Source organism: Homalodisca vitripennis, chromosome 5 (genome assembly GCF_021130785.1).
Source record: "Homalodisca vitripennis isolate AUS2020 chromosome 5, UT_GWSS_2.1, whole genome shotgun sequence".
In the NCBI taxonomy this organism is placed as follows: domain Eukaryota; kingdom Metazoa; phylum Arthropoda; class Insecta; order Hemiptera; family Cicadellidae; genus Homalodisca; species Homalodisca vitripennis.
Window position 1 is genome coordinate 108,360,021 of NC_060211.1, and position 16,616 is coordinate 108,376,636.

At 34.8% G+C, this 16,616-nt stretch overlaps 1 long non-coding RNA gene across 1 annotated transcript in view; it reads left to right on the forward strand.

Annotated features, from left to right (window-relative positions):
* The first annotated feature begins 963 nt into the window (after window positions 1-963).
* Window positions 964-16,616, forward strand: part of LOC124362690 — an 87,165-nt gene continuing 71,512 nt past the window's right edge. The window contains exon 1 of the long non-coding RNA XR_006922492.1: window positions 964-1,137. This is a non-coding gene — a long non-coding RNA (uncharacterized LOC124362690). The remainder of the gene's footprint in view (window positions 1,138-16,616) is intronic.

Genomic DNA, 16,616 nt, shown 5'->3' on the forward strand with positions numbered 1-16,616 from the left:
CTAACAACCACTAAAATACAAATAAAACATAAAAAAATTGAAGAGGAATGAATTAAATCTAACATTTTGTGCAAAAAAGGTGACGATACAGTGTTAGAGGCACTTAGCTAGTGAGAAGAGTTTACACACTGAGTGGCGGTCTATACTCCATAGAAGTAATACGCTGTAACAGGAGAACTAATTAGTCTTCGAAGATAAGAACGTCGTATTATCTTCGCAGACGACGCATTTTTTCATATTTTCTTAGGTATTTATTGAACACATTGACCGCGTTAAACGTCTTGGTGTCGTAATAGATGGCTTAGGAATCAAAATACCTCAGTATAAAGCCGTTGTGAATATATGGTATTATAGCTTGCCAGTTATTGTGAAATATTTTATTTTAGTGCCTTAATGTTACGTGTAATGTTACATGTATAAATTTATACACTTTTTGACGTATTGTATTTCATTAACTTAATATTTTAATCTTTTATACGTTTGATTTGTAATGCAATGTACAGTACTCTTCATCTGTAAATTTACTTGTCGAAAAAATACTTGAGTTCTATTTTGCTTAACTGATCACTTCAAATATATCAAGAGAGATGTGAAATCCACCGAACGCCTGAGAAGCAAAGAGAATTAATACGTCATAGTCTGCCTCCAGGCACTGGAAAACGGAAAATCGGAAATTAACAAACGTATAGTATAGGAGATAAATATGTCAATAACTGAGGGGTTTAAATGGCCGATAAAAGCCGCGCGGAAATAAAAACTCGACAAGTTTAAAAGAAGGAAGGATATTGTGATGTGGCGGCGGCGACGGAGGCGCGGCGCGTGGAGAGCGTTATTACTTTATTTTGATTGCAATGAATAATGCCGGAGCCGAGCGTAGCAGGGCAGGGATGCTGAGGGGATGGCGGGGGGAGGGGTGTCGATCTATCAGCAAGGAGCGGGCTGCCGGCAGTAGTGTGTGCGCATGTGCCGGGAGCGCGTCTGTGGACAGTGCGGGCCGAGCTACAGAGTACAGTGTCAGTAGAACAGTACAGTGGTACAGTGAGACAGTGTCAGTGCTACAGTACATAGTATAGCGTGCTGCAGTACACCACAACACACCAGCCGGGCTGTGCGGCGTGGCGTGGCGCGGTGTGCCAGGTCAGTTACAATGGCTCTTTTACACATTTCAAATTATAAACACATCAAAGATTTGAATGTATTTTGCGTGTAGCTAACATACACTATTTGTTAGATTTTTATTCCATTGGAAAAAGTGATCTTTCGGTATTCCTAACGAATTTGCATTTATAAAATATCATATAGATGTAACTAACTTACACGTTTTATTACAAAATGAAAAGTCTTTCATCTTTGATAGCACAAATTGATTCCTCTGAATTCGTAAATAATTTACATTCATACAGAGTAATTAATCGTGAAAAATATTACATATATTACAGTAAATGATATTCTTTTGATAAATATGTGGCAGATAAATTGAATCAAGCATTAAAATCCCTAACTATGCAAAATTATAAACAGTTTAGTGTGAGGTATAACAAATTAATAATTAGGAAGATATTAAAGAAACAGAGTTGGTTTCCTCCCTGCATTAGGTAGGCGTGTTTATAGATTAAATTCAATAAAGTTAGGACCTTATATTTGGACTTTGCTCTAATTTTGTCAACAAATATGCTATGGAGCTTAACAATGTATTGCTATCTTAATTATCTTCCAGTATAACCTACTTGAATGTAGTCTGCATAAACGAGACTAATGAAATTAGCGATTGAGTGCACATTCCTGTTCTCTTCTATGCGTATCAGACAAACCAGGAAGTAGGCGTATGGATTCCGATGTGAAGAATTTGCTATTTGTAAATAGGCCCTATGCAATTGTAAAAATAGTCATTTAAAAGCGCGGAACTGATCAATATCACCAGTCATTACTCTTAGCCATTAATATTGTTATGTTATTTATAAGAGATAATTTTATAGCGAAGACTACAAAATTGAGTACTATATTGATATAAGCTTGCGCTAAGTTACATAACGAGTGTTAATTTTACGATGTATAAATCGATACAACAGAGTATAGAAGGATCCAAAAGAATGTGAAGTGGTGTTTACAGAACAACTGTAATTAACTGACTGTAAGAGCAATTTTGTTGCCATTTGACCTTTTGACCCCAAACGATTAGTGTTCTTCTTTAAACCAATATGAAGCTATACACCAAATGTCAAGTCTCTAGGCCTTTGTGTCAAGAGTTATAGCTGAGACACACAAACAAGGAAATAATTTTCAAAAGGACTGACGGTTCCTGAATGATGATGTCAGTACATCCGCAATTTATAGCCTCACCGACTGGTTAGTTTACAAGTCATGGGTTAAAGAGCCAACTTGTATTGTATAATAAACTAGTTTTTTATATAAATTTAATAGAGGATCTGTTGCCAGTCAGGTTAGTCATAGAGGAGGGTCGTAATTGGAGAATATTAAAAGGATTAAAAGTACTCAAACACACACACACACACACATATATATATATATATATATATATATATATATATATATATATATATATATATATATATATATATATGTATATAATATATACGAGTAAATATTTGGCTGAAACTTCGTCTTTTTGTCTCTGATATAGATACTCATGTCTGATTGATGGTTGCTGATACTTCTCTAAAGGTAAAAATATCCCTATGGAAAAAACTTATCACTTGGTATTTTTTACCCTCTGGATAACCTCCTCGACCTTCACCTAAACTGACAATTAATCAGTTTCTTAAAATTAATTCCTTTGTCGATATAAAAAAACAAGTTTTGTGTCATACAACGCAGACTTCTAGCTCATGTTCTAAACGAATGAACCGATACCGTGATAATCAAGCGTATTCACGGCAATACGAACGCAATACACAATAAAGTACTGTAGCTACCACTTCCGTAACATTATTTTTTATTTTAATTTTTCTACATGTAATATTCAAAACAAGATATACTATATTAAACACAACGTTAAGTATAATGATTGACCTTCAAACTTAGAATGGAGTTGATGCAATTGTGGCAATCGTGGAAAAATATGGAAGCACCTATACTTTAAATATATCTACAATAAATTGATTGCAGCTCATAAAAAAGTTCGTCCTCAATAATAAATCAGGAGTAAAATTCAGGTATATAATGTAATTTCTTATAGGTTCGCGTCATGGTATTTGCGCAACATCATATTTAATGATGTTTAATTTTACTTGAATATGTAAATGGTATTCGTACTTGTGAAAGCTGTTATGACATTTACGACGAAAATGTTTTTATTTGTGACACATTTAGCAAATAATTTTCAATAATTTGGCTAAAACTAAATTTCGAAATCAATGCGGAACAGGTTTGCCTAATATTTTAATTTGAAACCTAATTTTATAATTGTAATAAGTTAATACTGTATAATGTTTGTATATTTGTATTTGTGAATATTGTTTATACAAATGATAAAAAGTCAGATTGATTTGCCTACTTAATTTTGAGTTTATTGCGAGGGGCGTGTCGGCAGTGGTCCACCTATGACACCAAAACCAGATTGGAAAGTCCTTGGCCATACCGTATACAGTAGTAAATGTGTATGTACCGTTACTGCAAGTTGTTTCACTTGCATAAGGATCATGTTTTACTTTCATGTGAAGTCCAAGTTGCTATCCATCTTCATGATTGTAGACAAGAGCAACATTTGACACCATACTTCAACATTATTGTTTGAATAATATTTTAAACTATTATGTTTAAGAAATGGACAACACGCGTGTTGTAAGTATTACAGTACATCAGAAGAAATTGCCAAAGTGACTTTTTCGCGATAAGAAACGAGCAATCAGATAACAGTTTTGATTCGTGATTGGCGTTGTGTCATGGTACAGTATCATAATCTTAATAGCTGTGGAGCAAATCAATAGACATCGATAGCTGATTGTTGCACGATCGCTGGCAGTAGAACGTATTGTAGCAATAATTATCGTGCGGCTGCCGCGGTTGCCGCATTGTCCGGCCGGGCCTGCTGGTCGAAGCGCTATCACACCGAGGAGGTTGCGTCCGAGTTATCTCGCGCATTAATCTCTCTGCAGTTGTAATATCGAGGGGTGAAATAACTTCGTTCCGAGTGACAGGATTCAATCGGGATGTTGCGTAATGAAGTTTGATTTTTTAATCCAGTTGCTTGATTTTGTCTGGATTTAAATCAAATGTTGCGCGTTTACAATTCATCATAATTCACGTGTAAATTAACAATTTGTTTTCTTTCAAAATATTTTCATTCCGTTGAAGAAGAGTTTTAGTTAAAATTTGGATTTAATATAGTCGTTTTATTGTAGTATCAATATTTGCAATGATCTATAATATATCATATTTTAATAGCATAGCACTTTTGAGTCGATTATATATTCCATTAGTAATATTTTTCTGTTGGTCCAGGACCCTAGAGCCAATGTGCACTGTATAAGCAGACGACCTGGTTTTATTAGAAATCGATAAAAAAATTTATCCTAAGAAAAAAATCGATTAGCCGCACCAGTTTTGTTGGATTTCGAAATATAATTGTATCAAAAGGGTTAAAAATATAAAATAATAGTTCTTTCCAAGATTGTAGTACTTTTCTGAGATTGATGAACATAAAACCAACCATCATACACGTAAATAAATGTTAAATCAGCGTTCACTAATAATATACGGACCTGGAAGTGGCGATCTGCAGTCTCTATTGACGGCGATTATTATTATTTATGTGTCTGATGGTTAGTTTTGCATGTGTCAGGTTAGGAAAAAATATGGTCGTTTCATATTGACTGACGACTGATTTCTTTCTTGGAGCAATCTTCTATCGATTGTGTGCTTATGCAGTGCTCTCGGCTGTCGGTTCTCAACTTCTAGACGTCTAATAACAAGGAAGTAGTAACAAATACTGTTATTCCATAGCCTGTCTCCTTTTTGTAGGCACTATAACGTCGTATAATATTACTTATGGAAACCCTACCAAACTTTCTTTGAGCATTATAGGAAGACAAAAATATTTTACCATTTGTTTTTTAACTCACTATTATATTCAGATATACGAGATATAGCAACGAGGGCAATCGCTACATAGCATGTTTACGAAATAAATGTACATAAATGTACTAATGGAGATTGTGAACGCCTTCAAACAGGATGATACTATTTGCCCATCCTTGAACCTCTGCCTTGGAACACGGTATCTTCGGCGTAGGAACTAGCCTATACTGTATTCTGCAGACAGTGTGATGGTTGGGTGATTGCTAATATTGTTTATTGCCGAATTAATTAGTCTGTACACTTTTTTTATAATACGACTGATTTGTTACACTAATACTACTACTACTAAAAAAGTCTTTACCATATGTCCACTTTTATGGGATTGCCCAAACACGTCAGTACAATAACAGCTTCTAACGAACTTATTGTAGGCTACCCGGCTGGATGTGGGGATAGAGGTGCGTCCTCCATCATCAATTATGATCATGGTTCCATTACACATCACCTGTCAGTGGCGACGACACATTTAATTAATTGATCGTCGACCACTATCAATTTGGTTTTGTGAATTGAATTTGTCACTTGGGGTTAAAAAGTAACCCCACTGATACATGCCGCTGTAACGTAATGTGACATTAACCAGTGGGTGGATTTTTTCCCGAATTGATGATCTGCTACTGTTTTGAATAGTAAAAAGAGTAGTTTTAATTTAATTTGGCTTTTATAATACTGTATGTAACAATGTTTTCAATGTATATGATTTTTTAGTAATCTCACGCTTTTTCCAAAGAACTCTGAATTTATGAAGAATTAATTTACTATAATAAAATTAATTCCTTCCACCTTAGGCCAGTTGCTAGCCTTCTATGCTTATTGTATTTTGAAACCCTGTGTTCCTTTTAGTATCATGTAGTATTACAATTTTCATCAAGTCATCGATGGCTTCATCGACATTCGATAATAATAAATAAAAATAAACATCCAAAACGGGACTGATAAGGATAAGGATAAGGATTTCCACTACTCTCTCCTGATGGGTCTTACTAGTAACCCTCCTCCCCCTACTTCAGCTCAAACACATTATACTTGAAAACACATTTAATTACTTCAACTGTTCCGCACAAATTGACGTCTGACATAATGAAACAAAACACGCACATAAACGTATCAGTGTTGCTGAATCAGCCTAAAATATGCATCTACGCAATACGCAGAGTGTAGGCATCACCCTAATGCTTCCGACGAACCAACACAGTTAAGTCAATATTAATGATAACCCACAGTTCGGTGTCGAAGTGTTATTATTTCATACATAGAATCAAATTATTTACTTCAATAGTGACGTTATTATTTAATTCTATTTAATATTAATAAAATAAATAACGAGTGGAAGGCAGTCAGTGTAAATGACCTCATTAATAATTTTATGGAAATAAGGGATGAATTTTGTGAAAGGAATAAATTTAAAAAGTGTCTCACATTTGCATAAGTGTAATTACTTAATGTTGTTAATAAAACTTTTCAAGCGTCATTATAAACCATACTAGCTAGCTATTGAAACTTTGAGTTAATATTGTATTAAATTTCATTGCTTTGAAAGGGTATTTATGTTGTAAGAACTAGCTCTATTTCCTATTGCAGTGAATCATTTATCATAAGTTCTAATTAATTTTGTGGTCTTGGCTTGAGGCTAAACTACTCTACGTATACGCTATATGAATAGCGTAACCGGTTGAAAAAATAATTAGTTTCAGATACCCTAGGTAAGAACAAACAAATTCACAATTGCTTTTTTATAGAAAAGTTTCATAAACTTTTCATGAGTTTACATTGAATGATAATTGAATCGGAATAATCGCTTGTTAATTAATTATGTTTCATATAACTTCGCCCTATATGGTCATATTTGATAGAAGAAAGCCTTGTCTTTTAATGAAAGTAAATAAACAATAAGTTAAGTTCGGTAATGGATTCTTCACTAACAAAGATCCTAGAACAATGTTGTTAAAAATTATTTTCACTCTAGGACTCTTCCTTAACTCGAAATGAATTTTATATCAATCCTGGGTTAACATACAAGCTATAGAATATCCTTTCAAATTTGGATATAATTGAATTATTCTCCTTCTTAGAGAAAATACGAACACTGGTCACATGGTTCAATGCTTCTACATCAACACTGACGCCTAAGCAGCATATAACTAACTGAAATCGGAACTTGACTTTGAAAATCAAAATTAAACCTCTGTGTCAAGTTTTGTGAAATTAAGAATATTTAAGTGAAAGTTTCAACATATGGCGTTTGTGGTGGTGGGGCTCTGTCTCCTTGGATCCAATCAAGCTGAACACCGAACTGAAGCTTCGTATTTGCAAGAAAACAGATAGTGACAAATTTGGTGAAAATCGGGCACAGTATGCGGCTAGTGTAGTGTTCACAGACTGTCAAGCATTAAAAGCATTCACTGCTTGTCGTGTGTTAGAGTACGAAGACACAGACAGTGATGCGAATGATCAAATATACGTAATAAAATACACAGACCACGTAAGGTTTTGCAACCTAAAGACATATTTATACAAGTACCTTACTTTAATTTAATGGAAGTGTTTCCTCCAAATTCACCAAGAAATTTCATTACAATTGTTATTTATAATACGCAAAAATTATTCAGCGAAGACTAAAGAGGTCTATCGGTACTCTATGGTCTATAGGCTGTTAGTAATTGATAATATAAGTTATTAAGCTACAGTTTGCATTATGACTGCGCTGTTACGATTGTGCTTACAAAGTTGGCTGGTATAATTGTACATGATATAGCGTACACACGTGTTCGTTGTATAAACGGTCTTGCAGTGGTTGTTACCGGTAATAATAATAAACTATTATACAAGAAGGCGCCTGATAGCTAGGTGTCTCGCACTCTACCGCATTGCGTGGTCTGCAATCTGCACGCGTTGTTACGATTGTGCTTACAAAGTTGGCTGGTATAATTGTACATGGTATAGCGTACACACGTGTTCGTTGCATAAACGGTCTTGCAGTGGTTGTTAGCGATAATAATAATAAACTATTATACAAGAAGGCGCCTGATAGCTAGGTGTCTCACACTCTACCGCATTGCGTGGTCTGCAATCTGCAAGCGTTGTTACGATTGTGCTTGCAAAGTTGGCTGGTATAATTGTACATGGTATAGCGTACACACGTGTTCGTTGCATAAACGGTCTTGCAGTGGTTGTTACGATAATAATAATAAACTACTATACAAGAAGGCGCCTGATAGCTAGGTGTATCACACTCTACCGCATTGCGTGGTCTGCAATCTGCAAGCGTTGCGCTCTGAATATTTATCGCTTGAATCTGTTTCAGATATGAGCTTGTACTTTCAGGATTTCATTCAAATAGGATACATTCCGGAAGAGTTTTAATTTTGAAAAAATGGGCATACGTGCGATAGCGATATGCAGTATTCTGACTGCTCTTCGCAGGTAAGATGGTAATAATAATTTTCCGGTTGAATTAGATATAAAACAAACTGTTAGTCATAGAATTGTGGGATAGCTTCCTCGAAGACAGAAAAAGCAACTAAAAATCAATATACAAACCACTAAGTCGCAAAAATAAAAATATTTTTGCTACAACAAATTTGTTCGTAAAAAATAATGCATATATACCTGAGTTAATTTTATATATGTATTTAACTGTTACATAATAGTTTATAGCTTTTGTATGGTGTTTGGATCAACAGGATGTGCCCAATATCTTTTCCCTAGGTTCATATTTACTTAAAAAAGAAAGATTTTTTTTATCAAAAACATAACTAACGATTGGAATATGTAAAGACAGAAAATAATAATGACAACTAGAATAACGACTATTTCTCAAAATCTGTTACTTGCTGACAGTACTGAACATAAAGGAATTTATTAAAAGCCGACAGTATACAGAAAGGACAAGATTGACAGTTGGCAAATAAGAAAAGGACTAGCATGGCAGTAGACAGCATAACAGAAAGGAATAAATTAACAGTTGACAGCATACAGAGACTCACTTACATTTGATGTTGATAAGCCAGAAACGTACAGCGAGTACGCGTCTGTACACAGCAGATCAACACAGCAGGTGACCTCCGTCCTCCCTGTCCTTTCGCCGCGCCCGTAAAGAGTATTAAACATGCAGCTTATGTACCTGTACTGTCCCCGGCCCAGCCACCGACAGGCTTCATTTAGCATCGATCCTGTCTGACTCGACTTGCATCAGTCCCTCGGCCATATTTGGGCGGCAATAAAACTCTATCTTTCCACATTCGTGGGTAATAAACATAAACAATAATTTATAAGTTTACCAGTGACAATTTATGCACTGTGAGCAGTCGTTTCTCTGACATATAGCATCAATAAATTTAGATTGCTTTGGATGGGTGTATCAATTCAAACCTTTTAAGTCATGTTACACTAGCCATTAATATGCAGTCTGTTACTTAACCGATTCAAGACTTCTGCTTTCTTTAAAACGTAATCATATGTAGCTTTCAAAAATTCAGTATGAATCAGTCTATTTACTATTGGAGTTTATCGTTAAGGGTGATTACAGAATATTATCGATCGCAGTTATCGGAGACGTTAAAAACTATTTAAACAAGTATGGGAAAAGATCTTTTATTTTAAAATAATACTTTTCACATCAGATAAAAATCTGTAGCAAATTCAGGAGAGCAAGACAATACAAGATTTTTATGGACAATTTAATGTTATACTTAGGAAATATTCTTATATTTTGGCCAAAACTATATTCAGAGTTATAATTTTGAATATTGAATTAATTAATTGAATATATCCAATTAATTGAATATATCCATATCCACAATTTTGAAGCCTGTACCTTTGAAAGGAGCTATTTATGAACACGTGTTCATAGTCAAAAAGAGCGTTGCTTTGATATTCCGGTTGGAGGTATAATGTTACCGGGGGTTAAGTCACACGTGGTTATTTTTTTGGGGAGTTTTTTGTATGTAACTATACGTAGAATTCACTCTGTCTCCATCTACTGATGACGCTTCGCTAACGCTCAGCCAATACCCGATGTGGACGTTGTATTCACTCACTAACCCAGTAATACAAGTTTAATTCGGATCCGGAATGAATTTCACAAATTGTAGTCGCATCAAAATTACATCACCTAAAATTGCCAATTACAACAAAGTTTTTGGCATTGAGACTAGAACTTGAACTTGTATGTTAGAAGTTGTATCTATATATCAGTCAGTGAGTCAGTTATACATGCGGCTGTGTATTATATGGGATAAACCATCTGTGCGAAGAACAATAATGAGTCCTTCTTGAATTTCTCTATTGTTTTAGAAAAATATTATCTATACGCACCACGTGAATCAAAAATAGAAACACAACTCATTTCTCCTCGACTTAGGCTTGATAAAAAACAACTAGTGTGGCGCGGTTCCTGTACTGTCAGTGGTAGAGTAGCTCAGACTGGGGATAGTGTTACATCGTTAGAATAGACCCGCCATTGTCTGCGGCACTGGCGGTCGAGCGGAAATGTTTGCCATGAATGGTGTCTGATGAGCGATTCCGTTTTACTAACGAGAGTGTGCCGTCAGTTTGACTGTAAAGATTCTTAGTGATTGGAATCTATTGTAGGTGCTTGTTGTTGTCATTTTGAAAATATATTTCTCGTCTATTATGGACTCGACAGGGTCTTCAAATCGTGTTACTGTTTGTCAGTTTATGCGATAACTTTTGATGGTACGGTCCTAGAGACCTGACCATTCCTCTTGGTCTAAGGATGAACTCTATTTGAGATCGAAAGTTCATAGGCGAGTCCTTCCGTATAAATGTCCGTGTGTGCGTTAAATTTCCATAAAAAAGTTATAGAGATTTGAAACTAAAAGGTCCGTTCGTGTATATGAGCGAAATGTCTTGATAGAAATATCTTAGACAATGTAACTTTGGTACATCGGTTCCTCTCGCTCCAAGGAAAAACTTTGGGGTCAAAAGGTCAAGGCAGTCTGTCTGTCAGTCCGTGTGATAACTCTTTCGTTACGTTCCTTCAATATTCTATTGTGTCGGTTGTCATTATTCAGATTTGCTACATGTGTTAAACATATTTAAATTTACTTTCTGATCCTCAATGTTACAGTTGCAATTAGGACAAATGTGCGTAAGATTCGATATCCTTCAAAATAAAATAAATATTTTTATATTCACAAATTTTATTTAAAAAAATGTCTGATTGATATCAGAAAAGTTGCATAGTAAAAAAATATTGTTTTTAAAGCCAGCAAGAGAGGCTTAGCAGAATTCTACTTCGTGCGATACATGAAAACGTTTTAATTGTAATATGCAATCCAAGTATGGTTTAAATATCCTAAACCAAGATCTTAGTGGACTAATATTTTTGGAAATAACTGCCAGAATCTAACTAGAATTATATGAAGTTCTCAAGAAAAATAATCAATTAACTATTGACTTTATGACAATTACTAATTACGAGAATTATTTCCAAATAGTATACAGGTAGCCAGCATAGTATAAGTTTCCTTAGTTATGGTTGATAGCAGGCGATTTCATATAAACATTGGGTACTAATATAACATATAACATTGGGTATATATATATATATATTATATATATATATATATATATATATATATATATATATAATTGTGGATAATAACACATAAATTTATATGTTTATATCAATTTGTGTCTTTTAAGGAAGGTTTTAAGATTAAAAATTTTCTAAATCTTTGAAAGTGTTTTTAATGATTGAAAGTGTTACGATTGTCCCATCAGTCTTTGCTAAATTAACATCTAAATTATTTTTCAGTTTGACAATTTGAGTTAGCGGCCACTTGTTAAATTTACCTTTCATATGACTGAGTAGAAAAAATATTTAAATAAATTCAACAAACTGTATGTTTCTAAAAGAAGTGAATAAAGTGAATAATTCTCGAGTTTGTACAGGTAAAACTGATGCATAATTATTAATATAATCCGAATTAAATCTGAAATCAATACGGTATAATGTGTTTAGTCACAATCTACAATTAGTAGCATAGAGAAAAAATTAGATGGATTGAATATCTTATAATAATAATGTCGATAACAACACAGGGCTTCAATAGTTCAGCAAATTTGGGGTGGGAAACTGAATGAGTCACAACATCCCACCCCCAACCCTTACACCCCCTCACATATGAAACCGGTTCCAGAGTATGTACGAGTAGAAAGGCAGGCTGTTGTACAGTTGTCCCTTCATCCATCACAACCCAGGACCCCTTGCTTCATCCATCACCATACGATACTTTTACTCCAGTCATTTATATCAGGTTGCGTACCCACAATATCGTGCATCTCAATCTGTATCCATTAAAAAATATTTGAAGTGAAATCAATCGCAATATCAGACGTAACTATGGTGAACTTATTCTAAAACAATAAATTACACCACGCTGTGCGATATTTCTCGCATTCTAACAATGGCGTCCCCAATGATATACTGCCTTCTTCGACGTAAACTGAAAGCTTTGAGCCTGCTGAAATATTTGCATTGTTTTGTACATGATATAAACAATGCACATGATCCACTTGTTTCCCGTTTAGTTACGGTGTTTACATATAAAACACCGTAACTACATGTAACACCGTTCTGGCAACAGGCAGAACAAGTTGTGTGTTTTGTGTGTGTGTGTGTGTGTGTGTGTGTGTGTGTGTGTGTGTGTGTGTGTGTGTGTGTGTGTGTGTGTGTGTTTGTAGCCATTGTCTAACTTCTCCCCCACTCCAAATTAAAAAAAATAAATATAAAAGCATCCAAAAAATTTGAAAATAACTTAGTGTTTGAAAAAGTAAAAAAAATAATATTTAAAAATCTATTTACTAAGGCACAATAAAATAAATACAAGTGAGCTTTGTTGAAAACTATATTGTATTATAGATCAGAGACGTTTCTGATTGGTTCTTTATGAATGTGTAATTTAAAAAGTAACAACTTAAATTTGCATGTATAATTTATAATAGAATGTATGTATAAGAACAGGATGGAATAATTGTCTAGTAGTGGTTAATATTAGAATTGTAATTAATGAATTTATAAATACTGTAACATGTACTTATTACTCAAATTTATAGCTTTCTTTAAATCCATTTTATATTGTAAATTCTGATAAAAGATTAAATTATCTGATAAATCTTATATAGGAAGAAGTATTGAAATAAATTTAATAACGAGTACTTTATGCTAGAAGTGGAAACAAGATTATAAGTTTTATTATTTATTATGCACATTATAATATTATCTAGTACGATGATAAATGTATGCAGATGTCTGGGTAGAATGTACTAAGGAACCCGTAACACGAGCAAGCAGAAACATTATATCCTACTTTTAATTGGCTTAGTAACAGGAAACCAATAATTGGATGCCATGATTGCATTTGAAACAAATACAGTGCAACCACTTGGTATAAATTATAATTATTGATTAGACTTGTTTAAACGTCAAAACTTTTTAGTGACTAGTCGGGTTTAGTTTTTGTTTTGAACTAATTCATCCATACCTTCTGAAAAACAGGACATCAATCTCGTATTTTAAAAACACGAGAAATATCAGAGAGCTTCGCTTACAGAAGCGAAATTGTTAGCTTGCGCATGATGTTTAATTTGCTTACGGAAAAGATTTGAAACGAAATTTTAGCTGAGTGCTCGCTCGCTGTTCTGGCTGTAATGTACTAATTTTGACAACGCTCTTCTATCAGTTAAAGTGTAAAGCTCCAGTTCGGGAGCCAAGAGCAAACTTGCATGGGATAGCCTAAATATACATACTAGTTTTATGTGAAATCGACAAAAACTAAATCGAAACCTCATAATAAATAATTTGTTGGCTGGGTTTGAATAGGACGGTATCAAGAAATATAAAAAATCGTACCAAATGATACATTTTTAAAAGTAAAACTTTTTAACATACTTAACACATCAACTGTGAGACACGTAAATACAAGGCAAGTTAGCGTTATTCAACTGGATAAAGATCGACTGTTGACTGGAAAAGGCGATTTCAGTTTCTTTTTCCCCTTGGATTACACTGATAAAACAATTATATAGATATCCGATTATGAGGTTGTTAAGCTAAACATGTGAAAAAATTATTTAATCAACATATATTCCTTGATTAGTTTAATAAAAAAAAATTGGTTATGTGCCGAGTCAAAGAAAATTGCCTCCAGATCTTTGGAAGTTAATTTTAATTTTGAAATCGACATTAAACTACGTAAGACTAAATCTTTAATCGATAAAACATACAGAATAACGTAGCTATGGTGGGAAAGGTTGATTCAATATGCATTATGTTCAGTTCAGCTCTTGACTATTGGAGTCTGGAGTACATGTCTACAAAAATCGGCGACGAAGAAGTTCTATTGGTGGTGTACCGGGAGCCATTCAATGTAATCGAGATGAAGTTCTTGGTACATTGTCTCATCAGGTGCACAATTGAGCATTTCGATGTTTTAAATATGATCCTATTGTACAGCGGAGCAACCAAGTTTTCGACACATGTGCAGAGTTTTCTTTAATATGTGTAGAAAGAAGTCGCATATGCAGGATGTAATAAATCAACTTCTGACAATCTTAACAAGAAATATCTTGTTTAAATAAGTCCTCTTGAAATATTACTACCGCACAAGTAAATTACAGTGCATTGCTGATGTGCATAATGAATAAGAACTTCTTTTTTGTCCTCATTTTGTGTACTGGACAGGCGTACCTAAAATTGCAAAGATGGAATGGTAAAGAGAGAATTTGAATGCGTAATTGCATTTGTTGAAATAATTAATTAGCTTACGTATAGTTAATGTTATGTTATCACCCTGCAAAACTACCTTCTTCTTGCTGACAAATAAAGCTTCAAAAAATCTAGTGTTCTATTTATACCAGCCTAATTAATTCCATTCTTCTTAGCTGGCTTTATAATTAATTGGTTACTAACGAGAGAGCCAGCGCCTGTAGCATGGCAGCGATGTGTGAGGTACGTTCCTACTGTAGCACATTCAGTTCTTGTCAACGCTATCATTTATTGCGTCACCTACCTTATTCTGTATGTACGGATTTGTAGCCTGTTTAATGACAGTGAGGTGGGTGACACCTTTCTACTATAGCACATTCAGTTCTTGTCAACGCTATCATTTATTGCGTCACCCTACCTTATTCTGTCTGTACGGATTTGTAGCCTGTTTAATGGCAGTGAGGTGGGTGACACTTTTTCTACTGTAGCACATTCAGTTCTTGTCAACGCTATCATTTATTGCGTCACCTACCTTATTCTGTATGTACGGATTTGTAGCCTGTTTAATGACAGTGAGGTGGGTGACACCTTTCTACTATAGCACATTCAGTTCTTGTCAACGCTATCATTTATTGCGTCACCTACCTTATTCTGTCTGTACGGATTTGTAGCCTGTTTAATGACAGTGAGGTGGGTGACACTTTTCTACTGTAGCACATTCAGTTCTTGTCAACGCTATCATTTATTGCGTCACCTACCTTATTCTGTCTGTACGGATTTGTAGCATGTGGCATGGCAGTTATGTGAGATATACCTTCCTACTATAGCACATTCAGTTCTTGTCAGCGCTATCAGTTATTGCGTCATCTACCTTATTCTGTCTATACGGATTTGTAGCCTGTTTAATGACAGTGAGGTGGGTGACACCTTTCTACTGTAGCACATTCAGTTCTTGTCAACGCTATCATTTATTGCGTCACCTACCTTATTCTGTCTGTACGGATTTGTAGCATGTGGCATGGCAGTTATGTGAGATATACCTTCCTACTATAGCACATTCAGTTCTTGTCAACGCTATCAGTTATTGCGTCATCTACCTTATTCTGTCTGTACGGATTTGTAGCCTGTTTAATTGCAGTGAGGTGGGTGATACCTTTATACTGTAGCACATTCAGTTCTTGTCAACGCTATCAGTTATTGCGTCACCCACCTTATTCTGTCTGTACGGATTTGTAGCCTGTTTAATTGCAGTGAGGTGGGTGATACCTTTATACTGTAGCACATTCAGTTCTTGTCAACGCTATCATTTATTGCGTCACCCACCTTATTCTGTCTGTACGGATTTGTAGCCTGTTTAATGACAGTGAGGTGGGTGATACCTTTCTACTGTAGCACATTCAGTTCTTGTCAACGCTATCATTTATTGCGTCACCTACCTTATTCTGTCTGTACGGATTTGTAGCATGTGGCATGGCAGTTATGTGAGATATACCCTTCCTACTATAGCACATTCAGTTCTTGTTCAGCGCTATCAGTTATTGCGTCATCTACCTTATTCTGTCTATACGGATTTGGTAGCTGTTTAATGACAGTGAGGTGGGTGACACCTTTCTACTATAGCACATTCAGTTTCTTGTCAACGCTATCATTTATTGCGTCACCTACCTTATTCTGTCTGTACGGATTTGTAGCCTGTTTAATGACAGTGAGGTGGGTGACAACTTTTCTACTGTTAGAACATTCAGTTCTTGTCAACGCTATCATTTATTGCGTCACCTACCTTCAT